This window comes from Bos indicus, chromosome 9, assembly GCF_029378745.1.
Source record: "Bos indicus isolate NIAB-ARS_2022 breed Sahiwal x Tharparkar chromosome 9, NIAB-ARS_B.indTharparkar_mat_pri_1.0, whole genome shotgun sequence".
In the NCBI taxonomy this organism is placed as follows: domain Eukaryota; kingdom Metazoa; phylum Chordata; class Mammalia; order Artiodactyla; family Bovidae; genus Bos; species Bos indicus.
Genome location: NC_091768.1, coordinates 87607939 through 87620873, shown reverse-complemented (window position 1 = coordinate 87620873; position 12935 = coordinate 87607939). Strand labels below are relative to the sequence as shown.

At 44.9% G+C, this 12935-nt stretch overlaps 1 protein-coding gene and 1 pseudogene across 1 annotated transcript in view; both read right to left on the bottom strand.

The window, feature by feature from the left end:
* LOC109564039 (UL16-binding protein 1-like) overlaps window positions 1–12935 on the bottom strand; it is a 267031-nt gene that overhangs the window by 30705 nt on the left and 223391 nt on the right. The gene's annotated exons all lie outside the window — the stretch shown is intronic.
* On the bottom strand, window positions 185–4360 carry LOC139184967 (tyrosine-protein kinase RYK-like; annotated as a pseudogene).

Here is a 12935-nt window from a genome sequence, read left to right as displayed (position 1 = left end):
CCCAGGGCTCCTGAACAAACCAGCTTCTCCTTTTTCACCACTTGTTAACTTCACCAGTGGTAGCATATGAGTCATAACCAGCTTCAATTAGTAACAGCCTGAGCTGTCTGGGAGGAGCTTTGACTCCAGGGAGGTGCTGATCAATGGCTAGGCATTGAGAGCATTCCTCGCAATGCATATGTAATTTTTCTTTTAATAAATTGAATTCTTTAATTTTTTCAAGTGTTTTTAAAAATCCATTTTATACTTAAGTCAGCCTTGAAGACAAGCACAAAATCTGTTTACTTTTTTTTTTACCCAACACAACTCAGGCACCCACTCTGTGCATAGCACTGTTCTAGGTGTGGTAAAAGGTATTCTTAACCTTAAAACATGATTGCCCCTTCTGGAATTGTGTTATCTCCTTTTCCAGAAAGTAAAAATAAATAAAATCACCATTGTTTACTATTGACCTGCCCCAAATCCACTTCTGGCTCTGAGAAATGCTGCTGCTGCTGCTGCTACTGCTGGTAAGTCGCTTCAGTCGTGTCTGACTCTGTGCGACCCCATAGATGGCAGCCCACCAGGCTCCCCCGTCCCTGGGATTCTCCAGGCAAGAACACTGGAGTGGGTTGCTATGGCCTTCTCCAATGCATGAAAGTGAAAGTGAAGTCTCCCAGTTGTGTCCGACTCTTAGCAACCCCATGGACTGCAGCCTACCAGGCTCCTCCGTCCATGGGATTTTCCAGGCAAGAGTACTGGAGTGGGGTGCCATATGCTAGGATCTGCCAAATTTAAGATGTTTCTGTCAATTCCACTCCAACTTTCCCCAAAGTAAGAAGGCAGAACCCCTCTTTATTAAAAAAAAAAATTAAAAAGGCAATTTTTCATGAAAGAGTAGATTCTGTTTCTACTGTATTTTTCTCTTTTTTTTTTTTGCTTCTATCTCTTAAGTTTTCTTCCTCCAACACTGCCTTTTCCTGTACAAGGCAACAGCATTTTTTCATTTTTCTTTTCCTAAGACAAAGTATTTTATCTTATAGACAAATAATTCCCAAGACTAGTAATAAATATTGAAAAAAAAGAAGAAGAAGAAGAAACTTAAGGGTTTCCCTGGTGGCTCAGCAGGTAATGAATCCACCTGCAATGCAGGAGACCCCAGTTCAATTCCTGAGTCAGAAAGATCTCCTGGAAAATGGAGAGGCTACCCACTCCAGTATTCTTGAGCTTCCCTGGTGCCTTAGATGGTAAAGAATCCACCTGCAATGTGGAAGACCTGGGTTTGATCCCTGGGTTGGGAAGATCCCCTAGAGAAGGGAAAGGCTACCCATTTCAGTATTCAACCCTGGAGAATTCCACAGACTGTATAGTCCATGGGGTCGCAAAGAGTCAGACACGACTGAGCAACTAAGCCTGGCACATTCAAGGGTGAATCAACTACATTACTTTGATGAAGTAAAAACTAAAAGGCACTTGGCACTAAGCTAGTCCAAGTATTTGTGCTGAAACAATTTTAAAAACTATTTATTTTATAACACTGTTTAAAAATTTCTTGGTCAAAAAATTTATACAAACATTTTCAGTAAACCTAATGAAACTGTTATCTAGAAAATACTCCACATCAAGTCCGTCTTAGAAAGTTCACATGCTATGGCATTCTTAAGGCACAGTGTTCTGGAAGACAACATGCTTCTGCGGTGCTGGGTGATGTATGTGACTGGCCAGCTCCACGTGGGCCTCAGCAGGCACCGTCCCCCTGACACTGGGGGACTGTGAGAGGACAGTCAGACACAGGCCCCCAGGGCTGCATGGAACCCTGTGAGACACTGGGCCAGCTGCTGGAACTCCATCTCTCCTCTGGATCAAAGGCCCAGCACAAGCCATCATATAAATAGTTCATCAGGACAGCTGATAATCTGGGCTATTTGGTAACCTTCTTTCAGGTACTGGGCCACATCAAATGGGTAGATGTCCACTTAGGGCGTTTGGCCAGAGTCATAAACACATGGGCTCTTTTAGTAGCAGCATGCTGACTTCTTAGTTGTGGCATGCAGGATCCAGTTTCCCCACCAGGGATCGAACCCAGGCCCCTGCACTGGGAGTGTTGAGTCTTAGCCACTGGATTACCAGGGAAGGCTGGAGAACTCATTATTAACCACACTTTCAAAAGCCATCCTTTGATCCTGTGTTTTTGTTGTTCCCCAGATAGTGAGAGTCCATGGGGAACAAGACTCTGGAGAGGGATTGGCTTTGCTCTTAACATGAACTTGTCATCAATGACAGAGATTCTAGGAGCCAGGTCTTTGTGGAAGACTTCTCTTCTGACCAGGTAGCTCATTCCACAGGCAATCTGAACAGCCATGTGAACTAGCTTTTGTTGAGAAGTTTCCTGCTGACTATTTGCCTCTACGTATTTGCACTGTCATAAAAACAATTTAAGATACCCCCAATTCATGTAAGGCAATCCACCATGGGCTTTTCCCCTTCTTATGTTCATACATGGATAATAGGAAGATTTCTGTGATCTTGTAGCTCACAACTTTTAGGGAGCATGGTGGTCACCTGAATTTCAGAAGCTCGATCTCTAACTGTTTTTACAAATGCTTGTTGCTCTTTATCTGGATCTTTTGCATCTACATAAACCCCATGGGAAGTACACCAAAAGGTACCTTCTTAGAGTACATCTTTTGAGTTCCTCTCCCTGGATAGATATTTTGATATCATTCACCTAAGCTCTGGCCTCCAAAAGAGTGACACTTCTCAAGTCGTACTCCTCTAGCCACAAGGTTAGATAACTGGAGATGGGAGCTGTATTGTTGGGTGTGTTGCCTCTCACATACTGAGACATCTGGGAACGACTGGGACTGAGACAGCCCTTGGGAACTACTGCTGGTGCTGATGCTATCTTCCAGTTCAATCCTTTTCACACTATGAAGATGCAAAACAGCTAATACTAGTACTACAAGAAATATAACTGGACAGCAAATCCCTAGGCTGATATAAAACACACGTGTAGACACGGCTGTAGACAAGGCTGCATGTACAGGATCATAAATGGGTTCTTCTGCTAGTGGTTTTGTCCAAGGCTGAAGTTTTCCTACCTCAATTTCTGGATGGCAACTTTTCCTTCATTTCAACTCTAAGACTGTGAAGCTTTTTGAAGTTACTGTCAAGTTGAGGTGCATTTAGTGTCATAACTTCAGAATCTACTTTGCCAGGACAGGACTGATCTGTCTTAAAGAGAGCTAATCCTTCAAGGGCCCAGAGCAGTAGGAAAGGGACCTAATTCCCTTCAGCAGGAGTAAGAAGGGACCAGAGAGCAGTAGAGAAGGGACGTACATCTCTTCAGCAGTAGTAAGAAGGGACCAGAGACAATAGGGTGCCATAAGGGTGGTGTCATCTGCATATCTGAGGTTATTGATATTTCTCCTGGCAATATTGATTCCAGCTTGTGCTTCTTCCAGCCCAGCATTTCTCATGATGTACTCTGCATACAACTTAAATAAGCAGGGTGACAATATACAGCCTTGATGGACTCCTTTTCCTATTTGGAACCAGTCTGTTGTTCCATGTCCAGTTCTAACGGTTGCTTCCTGACCTGCCTACAGGTTTCTCAAGAGGCAGGTCAGGTGGTCTGGTATTCCCATCTCTTTCAGAATTTTCCACAGTTGATTGTGATCCACACAGTCAAAGGCTTTGGCATAGTCAATAAAGCAGAAATAGATGTTTTTCTGAAACTCTCGTGCTTTTAGGATGATGCAGCGGATGTTGGCAATTTGATCTCTGGTTCCTCTGCCTTTTCTAAAACCAGCTTGAACATCTGGAAGTTCAAGGTTCAGTATTGCTGCAGCCTGGCGCAGGAGGTGGCGGCTGTGAGGGCGCAGAATGGCAGATCATGGGCTTGTGGTTTTCAGGGCGGCTCTGGGTCCCTTTCCCCGGCTCCAGGACTCCCACTTCCCAGGGCCGGGCTGAGCCCTGGCGGGCCTCAACAGCATTTCCTGTACGTTCTGGTCCCCTTTTCTCCTAGCGTCACCTCCCAAAGTCCCCGCATTACTGCTTCACCAAGGCTCCCCTGTTCTGGCCCGGAGAGCCCGCAAGCAGCCCGGGGGAGCCACTGAGTAGGTAAGGACCCAGGGGAAGGGAAAGAGGAGAGGGCGCACACCACCACCCCTGTTCAGGTCGTAACTCACCCAACTTCCCCTCGGCCCTCCCCGCCCCGGTAGGTTCATCCCGGAACTCACTGCCAGACGTCCGCTGAACCAGACAATGAGAAGCAAGTCCAGGAAGCCAAGACGCATCTCGGGGCCACCCATCTCTCCCTTTGCCACCTGGATCTCGATTTTGCAGGAGTGGAGCATGCCAGGTCAGAGGAGCGGATCCTTTCTGGGGAGGCAGAGACTGCACTTCTGGGGCCTCCGGCTTGCTCCGCCCGGACGCCCCGCCCCAGGCAAGGCCCGCGCAGTCATTAACCTGGGGCTTCCCCAGACTGCTAGCTCGCGACCAGAGTGTTGCCACTTCCTCCTCTTCCCACTTGTTTGAACGATTCGCGGTCTGATAGCCAGAATATTCCTAGTTAGATCATTTTGTCATTTTGGTCTCCCTAATTAATTGAAATTGATCACAGGTCGTTAGGGAAGAATTTCTGGCAAGAAGATCATGGAGGGGAGAGCTCAGGGCTTCCTGCTTCCCCATCTTGAGCTTGCCTTGGATGATCACTGACCTCTTAATTGTATTGAGCTTCCTTAGGGTTTTCCATACCATCTTATGAAAACTTGAAGGAAGTTTTCAGCCAACCCAGTTATTACTTCCGGTGCCAGTTCAGGTGGCAAACTTAGTTAATAAATGTCGTCTGTGTCCTGACCATTCCACTGACCTGCCCTTCTCTCATCTCTCTCCCTCTCCTTGGGCTTCCTGAGTCCCAGAGACAAAGCAGTATTGAAATTAGGTTAGTTCATCACTCCGCAAGTAGCTTCGGTCCCATTTGTTTATTTTTCCTTCAAAATTTCAATGCCAATGCATTTTGAAGAGGATTCTGTGTAATTCTACAGGTTGTTTGCCCCTCCTTTGTTTTTTTTGTATAATTGTACAACCTTTGAAATTTACATAAGTTATAATGATCCAGTATTATTTCTTTCAAAAAACAACAACAACAACTTTCTCTTCCTCCCAGCAACCATCTAAGGGGAATTAAAGTTCCTGAAAGAAGGCCGGTTCAAGATGGCTTCTACTCCGATAGAAACAGAAAACAAAAAGATGAGGAAAAGCAATAAAGAAATGGGTCCTCATCAAACTTATATATTTTTGCACAGCAAAGGAAACCATAAACAAAACAAAAAAAGGCAAACTACAGACTGGGAGAAAAGATTTGCAAATGATGTCACCCTTGCAAGTAACAAGGGCTTAATTTCCAAATATATGACAAGCTCTTACAACTCAATAATCAAGACAGGGAACCCAATCAAAGAATGGGCAGAAGATCTAAATAGACATTTCTCCAAAGAAGGCATACACATGGACAATAGGCATGTGAAAAGATGCTCAATATCAATATTTATTATTTTTAATTAATTAAAAAATTTTACTTTATATTGGAGTATATAGTTGATTAAAAATGTGTGTTAGTTTCAGATGTACAGCAAAGTGATTCAGTTATACATATACATGTATCTCTTTTTTTACAAATTCTTTTCCCATTTATGCTATTACAGAATATGGAGCAGAGTTCCCTATGCCACACAAGTCCTTGTTGGTCATCTATTTTAAGTACAGTAGTGTGTATATGTCAATCCTAAACTCCCAGTTTATCTCTCTCCATCACCTTTCACCTCTGGATATATGCCCAGGAATGGGATTTTGTATCATATGGTAGCTCTGAACCTGCAATGCAGGAGACCTGGGTTTAACCCCTGGGTCAGGAAGATCCCCTGGAAAAGGAAATGGCAACCCACTCCAGTATTCTTGCCTGGAGAATTCCATGGATGGAGAAGCCTGGTGGGCAACAATCCCTCGGGTGGCAAAAAGTCAGACACTACTTAGCAACTAAATCACCACCACATGGTAGCTCTGTTTTCAGTTTTGAAAGGAATCTCCATACCATTCTCCATAGTGCGTGTATCAGTTTACATTCCCACCAGCAGTGTGGGAGGGTTCCCTTTTCTCCACAGTCTCTCCAGCATTTATTGTTTGTTCAGTTCAATTCAGTCGCTCAGTCATGTCCAAATTTTTGTGACCCCATGCCAGTCTTCCCTGTCCATCACCAAGTCCCAGAGCATACTAAACTCATAGACTTTTCAGTATGGCCATTCTGATCAGTGTGAGGTTCCTTGAAGGGGGAAGGAAAATAAATGTCAGAGAATGAGCAGTAAGAGCTAAAGCGTCTCGGCCCCAGGATCCAGGACACCTCCTGGGCAACAAGGACAGCCTTTAGGAGACAGAGCAGGGTTGGTGTGCACAGGCCTCTCATTGCAGTGGCTCCTCTTGTTGCAAAGCACCGGTTCTAGTTTGCTTGGGCTTCCAAAGCATATGGGTTTAGCTATCCTGTGGCATGTGGGATCTTCCTTGACCAGGGATCAAACCTGTGTCCCCTGCATTGACAGGAGAATTCCTAACACTGTCCCACCAGAAAGCCCCTGCCACATCTTCTTTATCCATTCATTTGTCGATTGCCATTTAAGTTGCTTGTATGGCTTCTCAGGTAGCTCAGATGGTAAACAATCTACCTTCTATGTGGGAGACCTGGGTTCAGTCCCTGTGTTGGGAAGATCCCATGGAGGAGGGCATGGCAACCCACTACAGCATTCATGCCCGGAGAATCCCATGGACAGAGGAGCCTGGTAGGCCACAGTCCATGGGTTGATGAAGAGTTGAACATGACTGAGCTACTAAGCACACACACATTCTCCTTCCCCTGATGGTGTCTAGGCCCTGGTTCCCACCTCTTACCCTGGGCCCACAATTCTCCAGCTGAACGGCCTCAGGTTCTGAGTCCTTGCCCCATGTCTCCCCCAGGGTCTGGGTCTGTTCTGAGCAGGCCTTCAAGGCATTAATTTTCCTCCAAAAGAAGCAAGGGTTTGGGCCTGTTATTGTCATAATGAAGGAAAGTCTGTTTCTCCAAAGCCCCTGTGGAGCCTCCACCTCACATCAGTGCTGGAGTGACAAGAAGTGGTAGCCAAGTTAAGTGTCTGTGAGGAAACTCAGGTGCTAGCTGTCATGTGCTGACTCACTCTTCATGTGCCCCACAAAATTTGTCTGTTGCAACTTTGGCCCTGAATGTGATGGTATCGGAAGATGGGTGTGTGGGAAGTGATTGGTGGGTTCAGTTCAGTTCAGTTCAGTCTCTCAGTCATGTTCGACTCTTTGTGACCCCTTGGACTGCAGCATGCCAGGCTTTGCTCTCTGTCACCAACCCAGAGCTTGCTCAAACTCATGTCCATCAAATTGGTGATGCCATCCAACCGTCACATCCTCTGTCATCCCCGTCTCCTCCTGCCTTCAATCTTTCCCAGCATCAGAGTCTTCTCAAATGAGTCAGCTCTTTGCATCAGGTGGCCAAAGGATTGAAGTTTCAGCTTCAACATCAGTCCTTCCAATGAACACCCAGGACTGATCTCCTTTAGGATGGACTGGCTGGATCTCCTTGCAGTCCAAGGGACTCTCAAGAGTCTTTTTCAACACCACAGCTCAGAAGCATCAATTCTTCGGCACTCAGCTTTCTTTATAGTCCAGCTCTCACATCCATACATGACCACTGGAAAAACCATAGCCTTGACTACATGGACCTTTGTTGACAAAGTAATGTCTCTGCTTTTTAATATGCTGTCTCAGTTGGTCATAACTTTCCTTCCAAGGAGTTAGCGTCTTTGAATTTCATGGCTGCAATTACCATCTGCAGTGATTTTGGAGCCCAGAAAAATAAAGTCAGCCGCTGTTTCCACTGTTTCCCCATCTATTTGCCATGAAGTGATGGGACCAAATGCCATGATCTTAGTTTTCCGAATGTTGAACTTTAAGCCAACTTTTCACTGTCCTCTTTCACTTTCATCAAGAGGCTCTTCAGTTCTTCTTCACTTATCCTATATCAAAAAGGCTGGAAGTTAGGGTTCACAAGGGGCTCTTATTGTATAGTTAAAATATGGCCCATTGTGGTGACCTGACAAACAAGGGATGAAGTCACAGTGGCCACATTGCCCTGATGGGCATCCTGTTTCTTCCTTAAGGTGATATCCTGTTTTTCCCTGCTAGTGCCAGTTTCTCAAGACTCCTTGACCACCCGACCATGAGAACCCTTTGACTAAGTGACCACAAGACCCCAGCTGTGGGCTAAAGATCAATTGTGGCCCCCTCCCTCTGGGAACAATTTCCCATCGATAGGGTATAAGAAGGGTTGGCTGTAAAAAGAGAGCACCATTTTCTCTCTAAATCCAGTTGCTTTCTTTCTTTCTTATAATAAACCTTTCTTTGCCTGAATTCCTGGCTCATTCTCTTTTTCTCCACGCTCACCTTACAGCACATGCATCTTGGGGAGGTTCCATGGACCAGGCAGGTGTGAAGAAAGAAACAATATAATTGGCCAAAGGTAAACAAAGACCCGAAGGACTGTCCTACATAAGTAATTTACATCACCTTCATACTGAGCTCCTCCTCCCTCAGGATGCCTGCACTCCTCTCCGGTGTGTGTCTCTGCAGAGCTTGTGACATACTGCACTCCTCCTCATTAAAGACAATGCCCATGCCCTTTCTCTCTGGGTATTTATTTCTGCCTTGCTTCTGTCGTAAATAAACAGCCAGTTTTTCTATGTTCTCTCTCAAACATTGTGCTGTGTCTCTAATAATAAGCTTTGTACCTATTTTACAGTTTTTGCTTCCTTGGAACATTCTTGCTTTCAAATGGGGGAAAGAACCAGGGCCACTTTGCTTCTAGCCTCTAGTCCCTGGTGGTCTTGTGGCTAGGGTTCTGGGGTTTTCATCCAGGCTACCATGGTTCAATCTCTGTCCAGGGAAGAAAGGTCTCTCTTCAGGACAACTCACTGCTCTCCCTCCAAAATCACTGGGAATATTTCAGTTCAGTTCAGTTCATTCTCTTAGTCGTGCCCAACTCCTTGCGACCCCATGAACCGCAGCACGCCAGGGCTCCCTGTCCATCACCAACTCCTGGAGTCCACCCAAGCCCATGTCCATTGAGTCAATGATGCCATCCAACCATCTCATCCTCTGTCGTCCCCTTCTCCTGCCCTCAATCTTTCCCACCATCAAGGTCTTTTCCAATGAGTCAACTCTTCGCATCAGGTGGCCAAAGGATTCGAGTTTCAACGTCGCCATCAGTCCTTCCAATGAACATCCAGGACTGATTTCCTTTAGGATGGACTGGTTGGATCTCCTAGCAGTCCAAGGGACTCTTAAAGAGTCTTCTCCAACACCACAGTTCAAAAGTATCAATTCTTCAGTGCTCAGTTTTCTTTATAGTCCAACTCTCACATCCATACATGACCACTGGAACAACCAAGGCCCTGACGAGATGGATCTTTGTTGACAAAGTGATGTCTCTGCTTTTTAATATGCTGTCTCAGTTGGTCATAACTTTTCTTCCAAGGAGTAAGCATCTTTGAATTTCATGGCTGCAATCACCATCTGCAGTGAGTTTGGAGCCCAGAAAACTAAAGTCAGCCACTGTTTCCACTGTTTCCCCATCTATTTGCCATGAAGTGATGGGACAAGATGCCATGGTGTTAGTTTTCTGAATGTTGAGTTTTAAGCCAACTTTTTCACTCTCCTTTTTTACTTTTGAGAGGCTCTTTAGTTCTTCTTTTCTTTCTGCCATAAGGGTGGTGTCATCTGCATATCTGAGGTTATTGATATTTCTCCCAGCAATCTTGATTCCAGCTTCTGCTTCTTCCAGCCCAGCATTTCTCATGATGTACTCTGCATAGAACTTAAATAAGCAGGGTGACAATATACAGCCTTGACGAACTCCTTTTCCTATTTGGAACCAGTCTGTTGTTTCATGTCCAGTTCTCACTGCTGCTTCCTGACCTGCATACAGGTTTCTCAAGAGGCAGGTCAGGTGGTCTGGTATTCCCATCTCTTTCAGAATTTTCCACAGTTTATTGTGATCCACACAGTCAAAGGCTTTGGCATAGTCAATAAAGTAGAAATAGATGTTTTTCTGGAACTCTCTTGCTTTTTCCATGATCCAGCAGATGTTGGCAATTTGATCTCTGGTTCCTCTGCCTTTTCTAAAACTAGCTTGAACATCTGGAAGTTCACGGTTCACGTATTGCTGAAGCCTGGCTTGGAGAATTTTAAGCATCCCTTTACTAGCATGTGAGATGAGTACAATTGTGTGGTAGTTTGAGCATTCCATGGCATTGCCTTTCTTTGGGATTGGAATGAAAACTGACCTTTTCCAGTCCTGTGGCCACTGCTAAGTTTTCCAAAATTTCTGGCATATTGAGTGCAGCACTTTCACAGCATCATCTTGCAGGATTTGAAATAGCTCAACTGGAATTCCATCACCTCCACTAGCTTTGTTCGTAGTGATGCTTCCTAAGGCCCACTTGACTTCACATTCCAGGATGTCTGGCTCTAGGTGAGTGATCACACTATCGTGATTATCTTGGTCATGAAGATCTTTTTTTGTACAGTTCTTCTGTGTATTCTTGCCACCTCTTCTTAATATCTTCTGCTTCTGTTAGGTCCATACCATTTCTGTCCTTTATCAAGCCCATCTTTGCATGAAATGTTCCCTTGGTATCTCTAATTTTCTTGAAGAGATCTCTAGTCTTTCCCTTTCTGTTGTTTCCCTCTATTTCTTTGCATTGATCACTGAGGGAGGCTTTCTTATCTCTTCTTGTTATTCTTTGGAACTCTGCATTCAGATGCTTATATCTTTCCTTTTCTCCTTTGCTTTTCACTTCTCTTCTTTTCACAGCTATTTGTAAGGCCTCCCCAGACAGCCATTTTGCTTTTTTGCATTTCTTTCCCATGGGGATGGTCTTGATCCCTGTCTCCTGTACAATGTCACGAACCTCTGACCATAGTTCATCAGGCACTCTATCTATCAGATCTAGGCCCTTAAATCTATTTCTCATTTCCACTGTATAGTCATAAGGGATTTGATTTAGTTCATACCTGAATGTTCTAGTGGTTTTCTCCACTTTCTTCAATTTCAGTCTGAATTTGGCAATAAGGAGTTCATGATCTGAGTCACAGTCAGCTCCCAGTCTTGTTGTTGCTGACTGTATAGAGCTTCTCCATCTTTGGCTGCAAAGACTATAATCAATCTGATTTCAGTGTCGACCATCTGGTGATGTCCATGTGTAGAGTCTTCTCTTGTGTTGTTGGAAGAGGGTGTTTGCTATGACCAGTGCATTCTCTTGGTAGAACTCTATTAGCCTTTGCCCTGCTTCATTCTGTATTCCAAGGCCAAATTTGCCTGTTACGCCAGGTGTCTCTTGACTTCCTACTTTTGCATTCCAGTCCCCTATAAGGAAAAGGACATCTTTTTTGGGTGTTAGTTCTTAAAGGTCTTGTAGGTCTTCATAGAACTGTTCAGTTTCTTCAGCGTTCCTGGTCGGGGCATAGACTTGGATTACCATGATACTGAATGGTTTGCCTTGGAAACAAATAGAGATCATTCTGTCATTTTTGAGATTGCATCCAAGTACTGCATTTCGGACTCTTTTGTTGACCATGATGGCTACTCCATTTCTTCTAAGGGAGTCCTGCCCACAGTAGTAGATATAATGGTCATCTGAGTTAAACTCACCCATTCCAGTCCATCTTAGTTTGCTGATTCCAAGAATGTTGATGTTCACTCTTGTCACCTCCTGTTCGACCACTTCCAATTTGCCTTGGTTCATGGACCTGACATTCCAGGTTCCTATGCAATCTTGCTCTTTACAGAATGGAACCTTGCTTCTATCACCAGTCCCACCCACAACTGGGTGTTGTTTTTGCTTTGGCTCCATCCCTTCATTCTTTCTGGAGTTATTTCTCCACTGATCTCCAGTAGTATGTTGGGCACCTACCAGCCTGGGGAGTTCATCTTTCAGTGTCCTGTCTTTTTGCCTTTTCATACTGTTCATGGGGTTCTCAAGGCAAGAATACTGAAGTGGCTTGCCATTCCCTTCTGCAGTGGACCGCATTCTGTCAGACCTCTCCACCATGACCAAACTAGGGTCTGGCTGCTTCCCACTCTAAAGCCATTAAAGAGGTCACGTTGATGGAAAGGGAAGTTTGCATTATTTTGGATGCCAGCAATGGTGGAGGGGAAGAGGGTAGGGGACCTCCATGGTGGCTCAGTAGTAAAGAATCTGCCCAGAATCCACCCGTCAGTGCAGGAGGTGTGGGTTCAATCCCTGCCTCAGAAAGATTCCCTGCAGAAGGAAATAGCAACCTACCCCAGTGTTCTTGCCTGGGAAATCCCATGGATAGAGGAGTCTGGCAGGCTACAGTCCATGGGGTCACAGAGAGTCACATACTTAGCGACTAAACAACAAATGGAGGTGAGCGGGGTGTGGGAAGGATGGACATCTGTCCAAAGGCTGACTCCCCCCAACTGACAATAAGTGGGCAAGAACTTTTATAGACAGAGGGATGGGGCTGCATGCAGAAACGGCACAGTCAGCTCTGACAGTCATGGGTCATGGATGGTCTGACCAGAGTCATCTTGATTGTTTCAAGTACAATTAATCTTTGGTTCCATGGTTGGTTTGTTCTCATCTCCTTGAGGACAATTCTTGGAATTGTGGCAGCTTATATCATGGCTACAGTCTGGTCATCATGTAGCTAATTTCTTCCAACTGGTGGGAATTTATGTATCTATAAGACAGCTCACAGGATAGAGCTCAGAATATTATCAATAGCCCTTGAGAAGGACCTCAAAGTCCTTACTACGCTTAATGACTACATTATTCTTATTTGGTCTCCTTTGACTATTTTCCTTAGTTTCTGCATTT